This window comes from Pan troglodytes, chromosome 6 (assembly GCF_028858775.2).
Source record: "Pan troglodytes isolate AG18354 chromosome 6, NHGRI_mPanTro3-v2.0_pri, whole genome shotgun sequence".
In the NCBI taxonomy this organism is placed as follows: Eukaryota; Metazoa; Chordata; class Mammalia; order Primates; family Hominidae; genus Pan; species Pan troglodytes.
This window is the reverse complement of record NC_072404.2, coordinates 149727565-149748840: the sequence shown is the minus strand read 5'-3', so window position 1 is coordinate 149748840 and position 21276 is coordinate 149727565. Positions and strand designations below refer to the sequence as shown.

At 42.8% G+C, this 21276-nt stretch overlaps 1 long non-coding RNA gene across 1 annotated transcript in view; it reads left to right on the top strand.

Annotated features, from left to right (window-relative positions):
• The window catches only part of LOC129135444 (uncharacterized), a 53965-nt gene extending 46007 nt beyond the window's left edge, over positions 1-7958 (top strand). The window contains exon 3 of the long non-coding RNA XR_008536269.2: positions 5425-7958. This is a non-coding gene — a long non-coding RNA (uncharacterized LOC129135444). The remainder of the gene's footprint in view (positions 1-5424) is intronic.
• Positions 7959-21276: the final 13318 nt, after the last annotated feature.

Below are 21276 nucleotides of genomic sequence, written 5' to 3'. Positions count from 1 at the left end.
CATGAACCAACCTCTGCTATCTTGAAAATTTTCTTCTGCAGGTTCCTCACCTCTATCAGCCATCATAGAATTGAAAAGAGTTAGGGCCTTGCTCTGGATTCGGTTTTGGCTTAAAGAAATGTTGTGGCTGGTTTGATCGTCTATGCAAACCACTCAAACTTTCTCCATCTCAACAATAAGGCTGTTTCACTTTCTTGCCATTTGTGTGTTTACTGGAGTAGCACTTACAAATTCCTCCAAAAATTTTCCTTTGCATTCATAATTTGGCTAGTTATTTGGTACAAGAGGCCTAGCTCTTTTTTTTTTTTTCTTTTTTGAGACAGAGTCTCACTCTGTCGCCCAGGCTGGAGTGCAGTGGCATGATCTTGGCTCACTGCAACCTTTGACTCCCTGGTTCAAGCGAGTCTCCTACCTCAGCCTCCCGAATAACTGGGATTACTGGCATGTGCCAACACGCCCAGCTAATTTTTATATTTTTAGTACAGACAGGGTTTCACCATGTTGGCCAGGATGGTCTCAATCTCTTGACCTTGTGATCCACCCGCCTCGGCCTCCCAAACTGCTGGGATTACGGGTGTGAGCCACTACACCCAGCCAAGAGGCCTAGCTTTTAGCCAATCTTGGCTTTTGACATGCCTTTCTCACTAAGCTTAATCATTCCTCACTTTCGACTTAAAGTAAGAGATGTGCGATCTTGCTTTCACTTGAACACTTAGAAACTATTGTGGAGTTATTAAATGGCCTCATTTGAATATTGTTGTGTCTCAGGGAATAGGAAGGCCTGAGGAGAGAGAGAGAAGAGTCAGGGAACAGCCGGTCAGTGGAGCAGTCAGAACACACACATTTATCAGTTAAGTTTGCTGTCTTACATGGGCACAGTCCATGGCACCTAAAACAATTACCATAGTGACACCAAAGATCACTCATCACAAATCACCCCCACAGATCTAATAATAATGGAAAAAGTTTGAAATATTTTGAGAATTATTAAAATGTTATATAGAGACCCAAAGTGAGCACATGCTGCTGGAAAACTGGCCCTGACTGACTTGCCTAACATAGCATAGGCACAAACCTTCAATTTATAAACAATGCAGTATCTGTGGAACACAATAAAACAAGGCACAATGAAATGAGGTGAGCCTGTGTAAAGATTAATTTCTGCTGCAGTGATGATTTATAGTTGAAAGTTTTGTGCATAGAATCAGATATCATTTTTAGGTTAGTTTTTAAAAATATCATGATTAATTATTAGCATAATTAGCAAAATTGGGTTAAATTATAGTATTTGATACATTATTACATTTCCTGATTTTGATGTTTATTGTTGTTATAGAAGAGAAAGTTCTTGTTTTTAGGAAATAGACATTGGAATATTTGTGAATAGGAATAAAGGCATGATGTCTGCAAACTACTATCAGACGGTTCAGTGAATAAGTGTGTGTGTACATAGATAGAAGATTGATAGATGAGCAAATGAGACAAAATATCAACAACTGTGTTAACAATTGGTAAATCTCAGAAAAGGTTACATAGATGTTATTTGTATATCTTGTAACTTTTTATGTAAATGTGAAATCACAACAAAATAAAAAAATTTTTTAATGACATGACTTTCAGGACATCAGCCCACAAAGTATTCTTAGAGTGTGGAAAAGGTGGATTTTTAAATTTATTTAAAAGTGATTCAAGTGAGACACACACCAATAAATCCTTCACTGTGCCACCAGATTGATCATTAGATGGATTGAGTTTTAAAACCCTGATCATTTTACTTTCCTGCTTAGAAGTCTTCTACCGGCTTGTGAGCTCCAAGAAGTCAGAGAGGTCTTCTCCCTCTCTGTGTCCTCCACACCTAGCACGGTGACCAGGAACAGAGAGGACATCTGTTGACCTGAGGAATAGAGAAAACTATCACATAGTGGGGTGGGTGGCAGGGGGGCCAGGGGTGAGTCCTGCCATGTTCACGGAGACTATGACTGCTTTGTGAGGGGCGAGTTGAAAAGCCCCAAGAGAATCTGCCTCCCTCAAATGTTTCCCACACTTTTTTGCCACCATGTTTGCAATTTCTACATTAGCACCTATCTTAGTCTGTTTGTGTTGTTATAAAGGAAGGCCTGAGTGATTTATAAAGAAAAGAGGATTATTTGGCTCCTGATTCTGCAGGTTGTACAAGAAGCAGGTGCCAGCATCTGCTCCTGGTAACGGCTTCAGGAAGCTTCCATTCATGGTGGGAGGACAAGGGGAGCAGGCATCACGTGGTAAGGAAGGAACGAAGAGAGAGGGGAGGGGGTGCAGGCAGATCTTCTGAGAACTAACAGAACAAGAACTCACCAATTAGAACCAGCACAGTGCTAAGCCATTTACAAGGGATCCACCCCCACAACCGAAATACCTCCCATTAGGTCCCACTTCCAACACTGGGGATCAAATTCCAACATGTAGGTTGGAGGGACAAACATAGAAGCTGTATCAGCATCCCTTGTACTCTTTCTAGAAAGATAAAGTTTAACTTCACCTGTGTTTTCTGGTATGAGAAACCTATTAACATGCATTACTATAACGGCATAGATTATTGTCATTAATGAGTATCCTATATGGTGTAAGTTCCTTGAGGGTCTCAACCGTACATATATTTTAGTTTTTTCTAGCCCAGCAAAGTTCCTGAACATAGTAAGTGCTCAATAAAAGTGTGTTGAATAAGTAAATGAACAACTTTCACACCTGTTAGCACATTAAATACTCATATAAAAAGCCCCAAACCAGGAGAGACGCTGACTGTAAACCTTCTGACACCATTTACCCAAGAGGTAGGCTGTATGGAGTCAGACAGGAGACAGTTCTAGATGACACACTTGTCTCATGGGTATTCATGTTCACTCATGATTTGGTGCTAGTGAGAATAAACTTTTTGAAGAAGGACAATGATGGCTTTACCTGAGCTCAAAATAGGTGCTGAGATACCTCTTCTGAATCCTGCCAATTCAGCAAGGGGTTAATAGAAGCTTTCAAGCAGGCTACATAATTAACAGGAGTAAATCTCTACCTGTCAATTAAGCCAATATATTTGAGTATAATGCTATTTAATTCTGTACCAGAAACAGTGCAATAAATCAAAGTTTACAGATGTCTTCAGCAAGCCCTTGATGGATGAAACACTGTAATTCAGGGGTGCAAAGAAAATCTCAAACAAGATAACCTCCCATGTGATTAATATAGCTGTCTGCATTGGCATTGGCTCCAGAAGGTTCTAATCCAAACATGTTTAACGTCACATACTTTATTGTGACAGATTTAGACACGTGAACTAACTAACCAGGCAAATGGTGCTTAATTATACTGGCTCATTATGGACCTCAGCAATAAAGCTGGGACACAGAATTATGTGTTAATTCTCATCACATGGTCACGCACAAAAGAAGCAGTCCAATATCCAAGGGTCCTATAGGGGTTCATGCACAAAGCACAGGATAGCAATCTGATTCCTCTAGGGGCTACCTTCCTTCTCTCTGGGCAATGGTGCTTCTAGTTCAGCCTGGCTAGCCAGCAAATGCATATTACTGAACAAAAGGGAAACAGACATGTGGACATGAATGTCTCCACAAACATTTGCCCATTTAAAAAACAAAAATAATTGAGGGTCAAGTCTTTTTTCTACACAAAGGATGGTACCTTCATGAGAACATATGCATGACTGGAACTCTGTTGTTTAAGAGGCTAAACCAAATGCTTATCAACCATCTGCATTTATTTTAGAGTGCAATCCCCAAAGCATAGCCTTCTAAACAAGTGTACAGATTTGAGTTATTAGAAGTGGAATAGGAACATTCAGATACCAAATTCAACTCTGAGTCCCGTTTCTGAGCTGAACTTACTCATAGGGGACTTTTCTGTTTCTTATGAGTATCAAAATGTGCACAACTAATACAAAATAGTTTCAATAGGGTCAGCATTTGATTCCATCTGTTTGACTTCATCTGTGCTGAAGTCACAGTAAGAACAGGAGGCATGGGACTCAGTCATTGTTTGCTGATTGACTAGTCGATCATTAGCGTGTGCTAAATATTGTGTAAGAATGGTATGGAGAAAAAGACTGGTATGGGATGGAAATGAAGCATAATTCATACTCTCTACTATCAAGACATGTCCCGTTTATTTGGGGAGAGCAGCTTGACACTGCTAAGGTTCACAGTGATGGTATTGGCTAGACAGGAAATAAGAATTCAGTGAGGAGAGAGATAGTGTTGGCTGATGACAGAAAGCCTTCATGAAGAAATTATGGCCATGCACAGTGGTTCACACCTGTAATCCCAGTACTTTGGGAAGCTGAGGCGGGATGATCACTTGAATCCAGGAGTTCGAGACCAGCCTGGGCACCATAGTGAGTCACCACCTCTACAAACAGTGAAAGTTAGCTGGGCGTGGTAGTGTGTGCCTGTAGTCCCAGCTACTTGGGAGGCTGAGGCAGGAGGATGGCTTGAGCCTGGGAGGTTGAGGCTTCAGTGAGCTGAGATCATGCCAATGCACTCCAGTCTGGGCAACAGAGTGAGATCCTGTTTCAAAAAAAAAAAAAAAGCAGCAGCAGCAGAAGAAAGTGCGTTTGAGGTGAATGTCTAATAAAGGGAAGGGTTTGGCCTGCAGAGAAGATGGAATAAGAGACACAAGATGAGAGAAACAACAGGAATTAATGTGTTGGGTGTGGGAGGCAGTATGGCGAGCCATTTATAGAGTGTGGGTTGCATATTGGTGAAGGATCAGGTCAATGTGAAAAAACTGCATCTAGAAAAACGTGCAGAACCTAAAGTCAAAGTTAAGAGGGACATATTTAATTTCAGCTGTGTTGGCTCATGCCCATAATCCCAGCACTTTGGGAGGCCAAGGTTGGGGGATCACTTAATGCCAAGAGTTAGAGACCAGACTGGCCAACATGGCAAAACACTGTCTTTACTAAAAATACAAAAATTAGCTGGGCATGGTGGCAGGCACCTGTAATCCCAGCTACTTGGGAGGCTGGCATGAGAATCGCTTGAACCCAGGAGGCAGAAGTTGTAGTGAGCAGAGATAATGCCACTGCACTCCAGCCTGGGCGATGAAGTGAGACTCTATCTCAAAAAGAGAAAAAAAAAGACATATTTAAGATAATTGGATAGGGACGTGACAACTTGAGAAGAGGGTTTTAAGAACCTTTGTCTGGAAAGGTTTACACAGCGGACTGGAGAAAGACAGCAAGAACCAGAGCAGGCAGATGAGAAGTTTTTACAAAATCTAGGAATAAATGTGTGAGGAGCTTGACTACAGACAATGGAAATAGGAATAAAGTCCAGGATAGACTCCACAGCATCCATGCCACCCAAATGCTCATCGTCTTACACCTGTACTAATGGTTCTGAACCAATCACAGCCATTTAATCTTTCTCATCACAGATCACTTTGGGATTGGGCAGGTGACCCTTTCTGGCCATGACAAATGCTTCTGAGAAAGGCTTCCTTTCCTTGAGAAATCGAAGATGAGACAGCCTCTCTTCTTCTTCTGGACCTTATTCCATCTGGATGTGACATGTGGAACTGCTGCACCATGTCACTATCAGCCTGGAAGATAATCCGAGATGAGCCGACCTTGAGCCTCCCAGGCCCTCCAGACTTTAAGTAATGTGAGATAATTCCATTTTATTTTTCAAACTACTTTGGGTTGTGGAGTTTTGCTACTTGCAGCCAATACATCCCAACTGATCCGCAGTCCCACCTTCTTGAGTTGGGGATAGAAGACCCTTGTAACACACTATACACTGAGAAGGTGGAAGAAACAGAAGGGGGAGGAATGATTCAAAAGTTACCGCATGCTTTCACTTAAGACTTATAGTCTTTTAAAATCTTATTTCATTAGCCTATTGCTAAACAAAACAAAACGGTTTTTTTTCATTTGTTTTGTTCTTTTCTTTATTTTTTGAGATAGAATCTCGCTCTATCACCCAGGCTGCAGTGCAGTGGTGCCTCCCGGGTACAGGCGGGCACCACTACACCTGGCTAATTTTTGTGATTTTAGTAGAGACGGGGTTTCACCATGTTGGCCATGCTGGTCTTGAACTTCTGACCTCAAGTGATCTGCCCACCTCGGCTTCCCAAAGTGTTGGGATTACAGGTGTGAGCCACTGCATGCCTGGCCACAAAATGTTTAATTTATGGCACAATGAAATGAGGTTGTTTATTCCTCAGATTTGCTGAAATCAGTATTTTCTTTTATTTCCATCAACAGAGATGCCACTAATTCAAATGGGAATTCATGTCTTCCTCTCTGCCTTGTCTGAATAGTTATGAATGATGGTAATAGATACTTTGGTTATTCCTCGAGAATGCTGTGAGACGATGGCTGAGCTTTTAACTTCTGTGATTTAGTGTGATTCTAGATCATTGTTAGAATTGACAGTAGATATAGCAAACTAAAAGCACACACCGGACCCGCTAGGATAAGCCAGAAGATGCTGCAGTAACAGCATGAGTGACTCAGGGGCTTAGCAGCAAACATTTACCTCTCACTTATACGAAGTCCACCCTGAATGTTCCAGGTAGCTCTCCTCCATATGGTGACTCAGTGGTCCCAGATACTTTGCTCTGTGGCTCTCTCAACACAGGCTTCCATGATCACTATGACAAGAGATAGAGCTTCTCACCCCAGTGACATATCAGGAGTGTCATTCCTGTTATGTCATTCCTGATATTCCACTGGCCAGCACTAATCACATGATCTGCCTAACTGCAAAGTGAGCAGGGATGTGTCATTGAGGCAGGAGAATAGGGTCTGGAGGCAGGGAACCTAAGGCCATCTCACACTAACTTCATAGAACTAAATTGAAAGGAAAACCCTAACTTTCCATGTCTAAGTAACAAAAGGATCAGAGGCTACAACCTTTGCAAACCCCCACCTTTTCTGCATGGCAGATGGGAAATTGAAAGTACCTCTAATTGGTTGCAAAAAGCAACCAATCAGACGTTTGGATAGGAGCATACCTTTGTAACTTCACTTCACCCTCTGATGGTGGCTGCCCACAACCAATTAGACTGATTGAGAGGCAAGTCTTCGTTTGCATAGAATGACAACTTTGAAACTTCACTTTAGCCTCTGATTGGTTGCTTCCCACAACCAATCAGATGTTTGCATAGGAGTGTGACCTTTGTAACTTCACTTCAGCCTCTGATTGGTTCTGCAACCAATCAGACTGATTGCGGGCCACCACTTCATTTACATGGGGTGAACACCTGGTGGCCAATGGGAAACCTCTAGGGGGCATTTGACCCGAGAAGATCCTGTATGGTGGCCATTGAGCCCCTATGCTCGGCTAGCTCCCACACTGTGGAGTGCACTTTCATTTTCAATAAATCTCGGCTTTTGTTGCTTAATTCTTTCCTTGCTTTGTTGGTGTGTTTTGTCCAATTCTTTATTCAACATGCCAAGAACCTGGACACCCTCCACCGGTAACATCATCACCCATGTGTCCTAACAGAGAGGAGGACTGGGTGCTTAAGTGGCAAAGTTTTGAAGGGCATTACCTGCCCTGCTGGGTAGAGGGTGAAGAGAACTATAAGGCCTTTCATAACATGAATAGGAATTGGGAATTAGAATTACTTAATTATGGCTCTTGTCTTGGTGGATTTGAAATGAGCTGTCTTTCGCTTATTGTTAAGTCTCCCAGCTTGGACAAATGTCCATCTTGACCATTGTCTTCCCTGTGACTCTTTTTTTTTTGAGACGGAGTCTAGCTCTGTCACCCAGGCTGGAGTGCAGTGGCGTGATCTCGGCTCACTACAACATCTGCCTCCCGGATTCAAGTGATTGTCCTGGCTCAGCCTTCTGAGTAGCTGGGATTACAGGTGCACGCCACCATGCCTGGCTAATTTTTGTATTTTTAGTAGTGACGTGGTTTTCACCATGTTATCAGGCTGGTCTCAAACTCCTGACCTCGTGATCCGCCCACCTCAGCCTCCCAAAGTGCTAGGAATACAGGCGTGAGCTACCAGGCCCGGCCTTCCCTGTGACTCTTAATTCTCTGAGCTCAGTACCTTTCAAGGAAAATAATACTAGGGAAACAGTTCAGATCGGATGGAATTGGATCTAGCGTGAGTGAGAGGGATGTTGGGAATAACATACCCAAGGAACTCTGGTGTTTCAGACTTGAAAAAGCTGCACTATATGGGAAGTTTCTCAGACAGGTCCTAGATAGGCAGGCACTGCTCTGGGTCCTCTTACTGACAAACTCTAGAGTGCTGTAAGTTGTTTTGTGAATGGATGTCATATGATGTGGTGGATTTCCCAAATTTCTCAGTATTTTTTTCCTTTTTGGAACAGAAGGGCCATCAGGAAAAGTCACCCTCTGGTCCTGTGGGCTTCAAACAAGTGAAAGAGCTTCTATAACCATTTTTTTCAGGCACAGCCTGAGAAAGATCCCTGAAAAGTATCATTTAGGTTCAATACTTATCAGCATCGCATTTTACCAAAAGCTTTCAGTTACCCTGGAAATCTTTCTTTTAGGTTGTTAACACAAATATAAAATTATGTCTATTCTCTCACTGAGATTTGGGGGATTTCATTATTTATACTTCTCTGACAGCCCAAGGGAAACATTGCTCAGATATGAGTGTGTAAATGGGAAAGATGGGGGGATAACAGGGTGATACCTCTACCCCCCAACCACCACATTTCTACCTCTGCCCTCTTTTTGCTACTTTTACTAGCTCCTCCTCCCCAAGGATTGATTGATCAGACTATAGGACATTCATTAAGCCACAAAGTAGCAGAATTTAGGATACCTGCACCTGAGCCGGTAACCTGGACTCTACTGTCTCTCCTCATTCTTGGAGGGCTTAAGCAACCATCAATAGAGTGAAAATCTGGGATAAAAGGGGTCAACCTTGATCACCTCTCACACTGCAAGTGGCTAGGATTGCCATACCCTCTACAGAACAGGAAGCAGATAGAGAACCCCAGAAACACACTACAAAAGGCATCAATTCTATATTTAAGGAAAGTCAATCTGCTAGACACATAGCAAGGTTATCATATAGTGCCTGCCACTTAGATGCTCACTGAACAGTTTTTGAACAAATAGCTGAGTAGGATAATTTGGATTTATATCTGATTATGTTTTTCTCTCATAATCAAAATAAGCCTGATTTTTGAATCCCGGAAGCACTGCCAACTTTCTTTGTAGCCTTAGGCAAGTTTTCTAACCTCTCTGAGATTAGTTTTCTCATCTATAAAAAAGAGGCAATGATGATAATAATAATATCCCACAGTGTTGTTGGGGATATCAAATGAGAAAAGCATGCAAAAGCTCCTGATAAATAATCATGGTAATAATGTTAAGAAACCTTCATATCTCTCCCCACCCTCTTTGCGTAGTTAGTGAACTTGACTGCAGCACTTTTTGATTCCTTGTTTCAAAGTTCGTAATAACAGCAGAGCACTAGAGTCATTAGAGCATATAGACAGCCGGCAATTGTGAATTTCCCCAAACCCTTTGTTACTAGAATTTTAGTTCTGCCACCAGCCATCTGGTAAACCAAGTCTGCTTCTCTCTCCCAGCTATGTTTTCCCATTTTCATTTGGTGAAAGAATCCCAGGAACTGGACTATTCTTGTTTTTTTCTATTATTGTTATTATTATTACTATTATTATTGAGTAGGCAATACATTGGCTCAAATATCAAAATGAATAAAAAGCCATGCATTGAACAGGCACACTCTCATCTCTGACGTTGCTCACCCCACTTCTCAGCTTTCAACCCTTACTGGTAATCATTTTTATTATTTTCTCCTATATTCAGTTTTTTTCCTTACCATATACAAAAGGTAGCATACGGTTTATAGTGGTCTACATCTTACTTTATCATCTAGCAATATAAACTAGAGCTCTTTCTGTATTAGAACATACAGGGGTTTGGGATGTGTTTTTTGTAACAACTGCATGGGATTCTGCTGTGTGGATGTACCATGGTTTATTTAACAAATACCCTATTGTAAACACTCAGGCTCTTTCCAGTCTCCCACTATTACAAACGATACTGCAATAAATAATTTTGTACTTAAGTATCTCATGTGTGTGCAGATAATCAGGAAAAATAAATTGTCAGAAGTGGTTTTGCTGGCCCACAGGATAAATGTACTTATCATATTGATAGATATTGCCAACTTGGTCTTCATATGAATTCTACCATATTCTACTCCCAGCAGCGAAGTCTAAGAGCTTGAAATAAGCATGTTTAAAGCAATTTAACAGAAGACAAATGAGAAAAAATAATGAAAGTTAGCAGAACCAGGGGCAAGGAGCATTGATACATTGTAGGTTAAAATTGCATTACGTATTAGAAATGGAAAAGTTATGTACTGGTTGTACTGAAGGAAAGGATATGAGATTTTTACAGCCCAAGCAGCCCTTACACTACAGTCTCTGACAACAACAGCAACTCACCTGTGTGTAGCGGGTCACACTACAAAGCCCTTTGTGTACATTAGCTCAGTTGGTCTTCACAACATCATGTGACGTATGTGAGAGAAACAGAATTAGTTGTCCTAGGTAAAACAGATGGATCCCTGCAGTGCTGGGACTTGAGCCAATCTTCTGACTCAAGATTCTGGGCTTTTTTGGGAAGAAAACCTAGGTGGAGGCAAAAGATTCCTACCACTCATCACAGTCCATCCTCCCCAGCCACCCACATGCATCTCATTCATCCAGTTGCTCACTGTCATTACCACTTTCCATGTCATTTTTGACCCCAACTGTCTTAAGGGTAGTGAAGCGGTTCTCTTGCCCTGCCTTCAGCCCACCTCTGATTTCAGTGCAGCTGTGCTGGGCCATTCTGATATATACTGACTGGACACTCGCCCCATCCCTTCACTTTCTTGCCTAGGGGCAACTTCTGAAGCTCCTGGATCTTACTCAGTCTGGAAGTGTGGGAGGGGCAGTATTGAAGCTCATGTGGGCGATCTTCAACCAGTGGGGGACAGGAGTTAGAGGATAAATGCCCAGCTGGCGAGGAAATCTAAGAAGCATCCTACAAGGTTCCTCAGAGAGGAGCCTGGTGAGACCAAGCCCCAGCTACCACAGCCGTAATGAGCTCCATGACATCCCATTGCTTTTCCTCCCTCTGCATCTCACTCTCTCTTCACTCCCTCACTCCTGCTTCTTGGGATTTCCTCCCAAAAGGCCATCTACACTGAAGTCCTCATCCAGGCTCTGCTTCCAGGGCAATTCTAACCAAGGAAGGTGGGTTTATGTTTCAGGACATGTCAGTATGTATGGGTAAATAATCAGGTAAGTTTCTGGGGTGGGAGATTTGAGAAGGGGATGCAGAAGCTGTATGCCATCTTGAGGGAGTCAGGTAGATTGAACTATTCTTGGCTTTGCCTCTAAGCTATCATGTGATCCTGGGCAAATCATTTACCCTCTCTGGACTTTAGTTTCCTCACAGTAGAATGGAGATAGTAAACAGTCCTTGCCGCCTCATAGGGCTGTTAAGAGTGTGTCCCATTCAACCTCTATCGGGTGCTCAAGGTTTTTTCTTTCCAACACCCACTCCACCCACTGTTTGGGGAGAATAACTGATTGGGTCAAAAGCTGGACTCTGACTTACAGGAAGAAGTTCTTAGGAGGAGGATTAAAAAGATTTAAATTCCTATTTTCTAAGTGGAGTAACTTCTCCTTAGTGTGATCTTGTCTTAGAGCTATTCCTACCTTGGATTTTGGGGGGTTTTCTTTTTTAAGATGGCCTTATTCTCTTCTCCTCTTCATATGCCTGGTGCCATAAGATCTGGAGCTACCCCTCCTAGAAGGACCCTGCCTTTGGGAGCATTCAAGGACCAGGCCAGTGCCCTGGGTAGGAGATGCATCAAGTGTGTAGCTGGGACCAGATCTGCTTCAGTCCCTCAGAAGAAAGGTTCTGAGTGCTACTACTCAGATGGCCAAGACCATGGTGTGTGCCTTAGGGAAAGGGGACAGTGACACCCTTCCCCTGGCTCCAAACAAGGCCTACAGCTTGTGAAAGGAAAATTAATCTTGGGGTGCCAAATTCACTAAGCTAAAGGGTAAAGTGAAGCTGGGAACTGCTTAAGGCTAACCTGCCTCCCATTCTATTCAAAGTCACCCCTCTGCTCACTGAGATAAATGCTTGTGATTTCCTCCTTTGGAGAGGCTAATCAGAAACTCAAAAGAATGCAGCCATTTGTCTCTTATCTACCTATGACCTGGAAGCCCCTTTCCCGCTTAGAGTTGTCCTGCCTTTGCTTCGAGTTGTCTCGCCTTTTCCAGATGGAACCAGTGTTCAGCTTATATATATTGATTGATGTCTCATGTCTCCCTAAAATGTATAAAACCAAACTGTGCTCTGAGCACCTTGGGCACATGTCATCAGGACCTCCTGAGGCTGTGTCATGGGCATGCATCCTCAACCTTGGCAAAATAAACTTTCTAAATTAAACAAGACTTGTCTCCAATTTTTGGGATTTACAAGCTCAGAGTACAAATGAAATGATTGACAGATGTCCTGGCCCAGCCAGCTTGCCAGGGATAAAAACCACATAGGGGTGGAGTTGGGGAGTAAAGCAGCCAAGTGCCTGTATCACAGGCAGGCACCCCTGCAAGGGAGCCCCCAAAAGTGGTGGTGCCCTTGGGGACTTGGGATCCAATTCCTTCTCCTTCTCTAAGAAACACAACCACCAGTGAGAATCAATGACATAAAGTGTAACAGGGTCTGGAAACTGGTGTAAATATTACTATGGGACAAAAACGAGGCGTCAAGAAGGAGCAGTGCCTCAGGTCCTTTCTCCTTTCTCTCCTAGGGCTCTGCTCAAGTCCCTGCACCAATGCAACCTGCCAAGGGAAAGCACTCACCATGGCTCTGTCTTGACCTGCCAGTTTGTGAGTGATTCACACATTTTAATACCCAAATGTGCAGTCTCTGTTGCACATCGCTGTTACTTCTAGAGTGGGAAAGAACTGGGGATGTTTCAGCCTGAGGGCCGGGAACTGTGCGTAACCCCAGCCCAGCTTCCCCAGCCTCCACTTACACTGAGCAGCCTGGCAAGGGACTATCAGACTTGTGGGCATCCAGGGCTAGCCTGGGGCTTCACTTGACCAAAGGATTTGGGGCAGTTTCTTCGAAATTTGAGTCTGCCCATGAGACTGTTGAATATGTAAATGTCATTCATCATGTCTATTATGGTGGGGAAAAAAAAGACATTGAGAATCATTGGCTTGGGAATGGTTCTTTGACATGGAGTCCCTCCTATTTGGCTGGGCTGAGCACCAGTGCCGTAGTACTGTGTTTGGGTACAACAGAGGCTACTCCAACAAGAAACCGAATGTGCAGCTGCCTTCAGTTGGAGAGTTTGTTTCTCTCTCAGTACCAGGTCCAAGGTGGGCTGTCCAGGTGGGAGGGGCAGCTCTGTTCCTTCACCTTGTTGCTCCATGATTTCTTAGGGCATTGGGTGTGGATGGCTGAAGTTGAGTTGCTGCCATGCCCATATTCCAGCTTGCAGAAATTTAGGAATTTAGTAACTGTCATGAATTTGGGGAGACAACTTGTAGTCTGCAGTTCCACCCCAGCCAATTATTCCCCACTCCCTTCTATTTAGTAATTTCATGTAGGACAAATGCTACTGATTCAGGAATACCAGAAAGCCAGAGTACCCAGGGTAGATATATTACCGAGAATGCAGAGTGTAGCATGCATGGTACCCAGCTGTGCTCAGTGTGTCAGTGAGAACAGAATATAAAACACGGACTTAAAATTCAGGACAGAGATACACAATTGATGTAAGAAGGGACTGTCCTATTGGAGGGGTGAAAACATGCAAGCTGGGATATTGAAAAAGACTGGAACCATCCTTCCCGCGGGCTCTTTCAGAATATCATTGCTACTGATCACTTCTGCCTGAAAACCAAAAGCTGAGCAAGGTGACCCCTTGAGCTCCTTCCGGATTTATGATTTTTATTATTCCAGTCCCTAACAGGCTTGTCATCCCCCCAGACCAAAACAAAAAAAAATCCACTTAAAAAATAATCTATGTAAAAAGAAATGCTGAGGGGGAAAAATCAATTCCTACATAATTCTACTTTCGTGTTAAGAGATTTTCTTCTTTTCATTTTTCTGACTTAGACTATTTGCATAGAGACAGAATCACAGTTCATCCGCTCATGCCACTTCTCTTTGTGTTTGTATTCTTGTCTGCTCTGGGCCATGACAATCAGTTGCCGTGGTGATAACTGCATGCGTCAAGAATAGAGAATTTCATAATTTCAGGTGTAGGATGACTTACTCCATCCTTGCTTGATGGTTTCTGTGATAGTTTGGGCTCTTTTGCTGCTCTTGTAAGAGCAAGAAAGATCTCCTGTTGAAAGGAATTCTTCCAATTAATATTTTTAAAGCTTCTTTATTATTTTCTTATCCTCAATTTATAGAGATGATACCCATCTAAAGTCACTGTCGCTTACAGTTATGGTGATTCTGAATGTCAACAGGAGAATGTCTCCCAGATTTCGGCCTTTTAGAAGATAAAATGGTCCTATGTGTTCATGAACAAAACCCACCAGTTTCCCCAGGGCAGTGAGTTACCTGACATCTGGCAGAATCCTGGAAGGTAACTGTGATTCCAAACTTCTGGGTTGTTCTCTGTCTCCCCCAAAGCCTATTTCTCAATCAGCTGAAATTCCATAATTAAACATCCCTTGCTTGGTCACCTGGTATACAGCAAAAGCTTCCTTTGAGCCCTCATCCTGACCCAATTACTTGGAAAGATACAGGGATCAGGGGTTCTGGTGGGTGGGATGGGAAGGGAAACACATGAGCACAGAAGCAGGGAGAAAGGGGCCACTGGGGATATCAGAACCAATGTTTTCTTCTTAGACGTTTCCTTGGATGAAGGAAGAACGCATGGCAGAAGCTTGATGGTGGCCCACCCATATCTCCTCTGCCCACCTGGAGGTCACCTGCAGCTTGGCCGACATTTCCCATAGAGGGTGATGGTAGTCACCTCCAGCACCTGTTTCCCTCTGCCCCATACCAGGTTTCCTCTGGCCCCATACCGGGATCCATTCCTGGGACAACTAGAAGTGCCAGGGAGTTAAAGCCCCAACAGCGACCTTCAAGCCAATAAGAGATGGAGTTGGAATGAAAACCTTAGCTTCCTCATACCTCAGTGGGACAATCCTAAGATGTGTTCCTCAAGTCTCTCCAAGGACCTGGTGGGACTGAGTCCTGGTTGCTCATGGTAATAATCTTCATATCCACTCACCCTTCCTTGGCTTTCCCACCTCCCATCTCACTCTTCCACTTGCTTCTCATCCTTCCTGGAATCACCTCTCCCCACTCCTGCATTCCCCAGCCCCAGTAAACTACTTGGACCTAATTCCTCACTCAAGGTTTGCTTTTGAGGGAGCTGAACCCAAGACTGCATGTTTTCTCAAAGCAATAACAACTCGTTGGTATCCCACCATGTCATCTACCACCCTAAATCAATTTCCCCCAAGTCCCTACAGAGAAACCTCTGCTTGAGTCACACTGTTTCCCTAGGTGTTTCCTGATGCACACCTCCATGTCTTTCATAACAGTCCCTGTAAAAGTTTCCTAGTCTCTTTTCCTGCCTAAATCCTTCAAGACTCACGACGCCAGTCCTTGACATTTCTGACAAAGTGATCTGCCAACATTGTAGGCTCCTGATGGAGGCGTATCATCTACTTTTCCTCATGGCCATTTTCTCTGTTTAATTGCCTCATTAAATACAAATGAGAGCCAATGTTCTTATCAGAAGGCGCAAAAATAAAATTCACCCTTGAGTTAACCTGATGACCAATGACTTCTCATATACCTCAAATGACAAATGTTAGTAACAAAAACACCTGCACAGATATAGCATGATTGAAACAAGGAGGACCATGGGGCGGGGAGGGCGCATGATTCTCTTGGATGAAGCAGTGGTGCATTCTTATTTTCTATCTTAATGAAAAATTGCAAATTCTACACTCTTATAGAACAAATAGCATTGTGACTTATGCTTCACAATTTATGTAATTGATTTCTTGGGTTTCTGACAGTTCTATCATGTTTCCAATAAATATATTTTCCCTCCCTAGGAAGTTGGTCATACAATGTTGGGAGCAGGTGGTTAGGGGAGCCCTAATTATTTTCATTTCTTTCAATTCCAAGGCAATTACCCCCTAAATCATTTATTTGGCACTTATCAGAAGCCAACTTGCATTTTTAATTCCTTTTTCTTCCTACAAAAGCCCAGCTTCCCCAGGCAGGCATCTTGCCTTGTCCTTCTCCCAGGATCTGAAAATTGCCAGTCATCTAAAAATAGAAAAATAATTTTTCCTTGATATTGATGAGAATGTTGACACCTTTCTGAAACACATTATAAAATTCTCTGCTTTCTTCCAGAGAGAAACCAGCAGGACTGGATGTCAGTGATTGCACCATGCAGGATTACAGATTGTGCTGAGTTTAGATTTTCTGCCTTCCTCCTCAGTTGTCAGGCTGCTAGCCAGCTCTTCCGCTCCCATGACACCTGCCTCGAATGCCTGCCCTTTCCATACTACAAGACCCTTTCCAGTTCCCAGATTAGAATCTGCCGCAGGCTAGGAATCCCACATCCCAGTAGTGATTTGGCTCCAAGTGCAAAGGCACCTAGTGTCTGCCTTTTGTTCAGCAGCTTGGTGATGGACATATCCAGGACTCAGAGACCCCTTTCCCTCAGCTCTCTGAGTTGGAAGCTGTCAGGTGCAGAAGGGCAACATCTTACATACACAGGGTTTGGGCAGGTCTGGGCAGTGCCTGGTTAATGTTAAATGATGCAGATAAAGGAATTGCTGACATCTGAAAGTCAACATGAAAATTGTATGCACTGCTGTGACTCATGCAACTTCACTCCCAGCCCTGGTTCTCATGATTCCAGAAGTGGAAAAAATAAGGCAACTCTTTTCCTCAGAATTCAGAAAAATACCTATTGAGCAACATCAGCTTGGCCCACGCAAGACAATTTTTATCCCTTCCGTTAGTTAACTTTGCTTTGGCCAAAGGCCAGAAAAACCTCATTCTTTACAGGCAACCTCAGACCACCATCCTGGATCCACTTCAAAAACTAACTGCAGACCTGTGTCTTACTAGACGTGATTTGGTAGCATTGAAGATCAAATCCCGATTTAAAAAATTTTTTAAAAATGAACATAAAATGCATTTTTAACAATGTTTGCAGTGTTTTTCTTGTCTGCAAATTAATTATATAGGTTAATACAGGAAACTTCCCATTGCACACACACAAAAGAGCTCTGCCTAACTGAACAACCAATCTTGTTGGTAATACAAGATCTTGGGGAATTTGAGCTAGATCATCAGTGAGCACTGGAATTCTCTGTTTTAATGGATTCAGTCATCACAACACTTCATGCACACATCGCCTCCTGCAGTATCACAGCCCCACCAGAAAATCTTGCTCTGGCTGAAAGAAAATTAAGAAGTAGCTTTGGTTTTACTTTGATGGAAAACTCTCAGGAAAGTTCTGTTTTCATGGATATTTACGTGTTTCACATGCCCAATCAGAAACCACCTGAGAAGTTCACACAGTAGGTGTGCTGGTGGTGAGTCTTGATGGAAAGTTTCTGCACCTGAGTTGAGTCAACAAATAAATGTTCCATGTCAACAATGGCCCAGCCCAGGAGAACCATTGAAAGCAATGATGAAACCAGCAATTCTTAGAGAAATACTCAACAGCTTTTTGGTAGCCTTAAAGACTAGGCAGACATAACAGATACTTGGTGAATTCAGTGTTGGGCAAGGGTTTTTTGGAGATCCCATGACTACAAGACTAACCACCAATGAAGTATGTGGTACCTCTGATACACTGTGAAGAAAGATGAGGTCATCGAGTGCTCATTAGGGCCAGAGCTTTTACCTACATGCATTTATTCTCACAACCACCCTATACTAGTTCTGGGGTTATTGTCTTTCCATAAATAAGTCTCAGAAGGATTAAAACCATCTGCCCAAGGTCACCCAGCAGGTAAGAAGCAGGACTGGCATTAGAACCCTTGACTTTCCTGCCGAAACTACATACACATTCTTAGGAAGATGCTGCTTTGGAAATGAAGCTTCTGGTAATACAAATTCCTCTCCAGGGGTGATATTCAAAATATTTAGCCACAGTGTGACAGGGTATTGACCAATCAGAAGGGAAGCAGAAGTAAACAGTATGGACAACTATACCAGCCCTTTTCTACTGAATATCTATCTGCTCCTCCTCTTCAGCCCATCAATGTGATTTAGAACTGAGTGATTGTGAAGAAGTTCATGATGGTCATTGTTATCAAAATATTTTTTACTCCAATTAATATATATTTTTATTTTATTTTAGAGATGAGGTCTTGCTCTTTCATCCAGGTTGGAGTACAGTGGCACAATCATAGCTCACTGCAGCCTCGAACTCCTGGGCTCGAGTGATACTCCCACCTCAGCCTCCCAAGTAGCCAGGACATGTGCCATCACACCCATCTAGTTTTTTTTATGATAAAAGAAATGTATCTTCATGGTATAAAATTACAAAATATTTTAAAATGTAAAATAAAAGCTAGAATGTAATTCAAACACACACATACACACATACACACACACTTCCCCCATAGGTAAGATCGTGACTTTTTCATTTATATAATAAACATCTTGCCTTGTCTTTAAAAAAGTCTGATGACTCTATGTCAATGGCTACTTAGTATTTCATTTTAGGCATGTAATATCATTGATTTACTCTTCCTTTTCTTATTGCAAATTTTGAATATTCCCACATTTTTGTTTATATAAATAATGTTTTCATTAATATCTTTGTGCCTGAAGTTCTGTTTGCCTTTTCTCTTTAGGACAATTCCTAGAATGGTTACTAGTGAAAATGATCACAGACTCCAATACTGTTATAAACCTAGAAGCTGGCCTTTTTTGTCTCAGTTCACCTCCTCAATCAGGGACATTTTCCTTCCACACATTACAGTTACCATCAATACTAATAATTATCATAATCATCATTATGGTTATTACCTTCATGTGACATCTCACCTGGGACCTTGGTGACATCACATCACACCCATGCCAACACCTCCACTGATTTCCCCCACTGTCATTGAGATAAAGTTAAATCTCCTTCATGTGGTTTGCAAGGCTATGTGTGAGCTTGCCTCGTCTTACTGACTCTGCCTCATAGTTTGCTATTCTGCCCTTGAACTTCATGGCCTAGCAACATCACACAACTTTGTTGGCATTGCGTAATGAGCATTCAGGATGGTCTCCAGGACTTTGTACATGCAGTTTCCCCTGCCTGGACTGATTTCTTTTGGCAAGTATGACCACTGCACTGCACCCATCCCAAGAGTGGGCCACCTTCCCCTCCTAATGCCCCCATAGCATTTTGGAATGCCCACCTTATCATTCATCACACTGTAGTGTAATTGGCAGTCTTCCCCCCAGGTACTAAGCTCCTTGAGGGAAGGAACTGTGTCACCCTAACTATATCCTCCGTGCCTTTTGCAGGTCTGGCGTATGGTACACAAGGAATACATATCTGTTGAGTGAACAGAATGCAATCTATGTTTACAGTATGTTTCTGCTGCTCAGGTCTGCATGAACCACAGAAGAGCTGAGGTATTGTGGGTCTCTGAGGAGCTGTCATTTTCTTGAAAAAATTTTCCTGATTAGAAAACAATAGACCTCAGCAAAAATGGCAAGAAAGCCAAAGCCAAATGCTTAAGGCTCTGGTTAGCAGCACAAAAACATGGAGAGAGGAAGGAAATGCATCCCTCATCAAGCAGTTAAGTTCAAACAGTAGATCTAAACGCTAACTTCAGGTAGGGAATTCCCATTGTCAGGGATCAACATTGCAAGAAGAAGTGAATTCTTTCTGCTTTTAAGGGCCCAGCCACAATACAGAGACCAGAATCCCATCATAGCCTGGGGAGCAAAAGGAACCAAGTTCAGGGAGCTGACATCTCAGACCTGCCATGCCTGCTTTCCAGATACAAAAGGGAAATGTCTTCAGATGTTTATCCAGCACATATGAATCAGTTCTGTACCTTGCCTTGTCATCTTTCCTAAGGTTGAGCTATCAGATCCGAGAACGTTCTGGAATCTTCCGAGGAGACTGGCTTATGGTGACTCATCCCTCCATGACCCACCCATCTCTCTACTTACCCTTTGAGTTTATGTGTGGGGACAAATATCTCAGGGTCAGCCAGCTTCCAAGCCATCAGAAGGCTTTATAGTGCCATGGAAGAATACAAAATTGGACATCAAGCGACCTGGGTTCTAGTGCAACTTTCATAATTAACTTGGTTGTGTCTATTTCTTTCTGGATCAGCATTCTCACCCAGAAACTGAGGTGTTTGGGGCCAGGCCACTGAAGAAATCCCTTCCAACTCTCACATTTTTCTAATTCTACTCATATGTAGAATTACAACATCCTACGCTTGGCATTGTTGGGAATTCTTTAAACATAAAACATGATTTCAGTCCAAAGGCAAATTTGTGGGGAAGAAAAGACAACCTGGAGTGACTCTCTCTTTCTTCCTATGTCTAAATGCTATGTAAAAGGTTACTACCTCATCCAGTCAGAGATAAGGGAAAAACTTCACAGGAGAATTGAGACTTCAGCTGGTCTTTGAAGTAAAAGATCTAGCAAGAGCCCCTGGCAAGAAATAGTGCCTGCAACAAGCCATAGCCAAAGTACAGACTTTGTGTAGTAAAGCTGACACCTCCACCAGAGTCCTAGAGGCTCCCTAAGAGGGGTGAGGGCTCAGCCAAGTTTGTGACATGAAATAAAATGGGACTGGATATCCCATCTCATTGGGCTAACCCATCTTATTGGACTGGATGTCCAATCTACCTTTTACTGCCAGACTTGGCTGTCCTTCCTTATTCAAAGTCTATTAGCATTTTTGTGCTATGTCACTACGAATAATATTTATTAAAATCACTTCAATGGTGATTGGTGTGGCACACCTATATTTGCAAAAGGTGTTGCCATTAGTTCATGAAAATGGAGTCTTAATCTCTGACCCTTCACCTTGGGGATAAGAGAGAGAGTGCAGTCAAGCCAGTTGGGCACTGAGTCAGAATTAGACCTACAGTCTCCCTGGAACTTGTCCATCCCCCACCCTTCTCCCTGCCCTGGCTTCCTGTTGTCCACATGAGTCACCTGCTGCTGCCATCTTCAGGAAGGTTAGCTGCCCAACGAACTATTGGGCTTTAATGG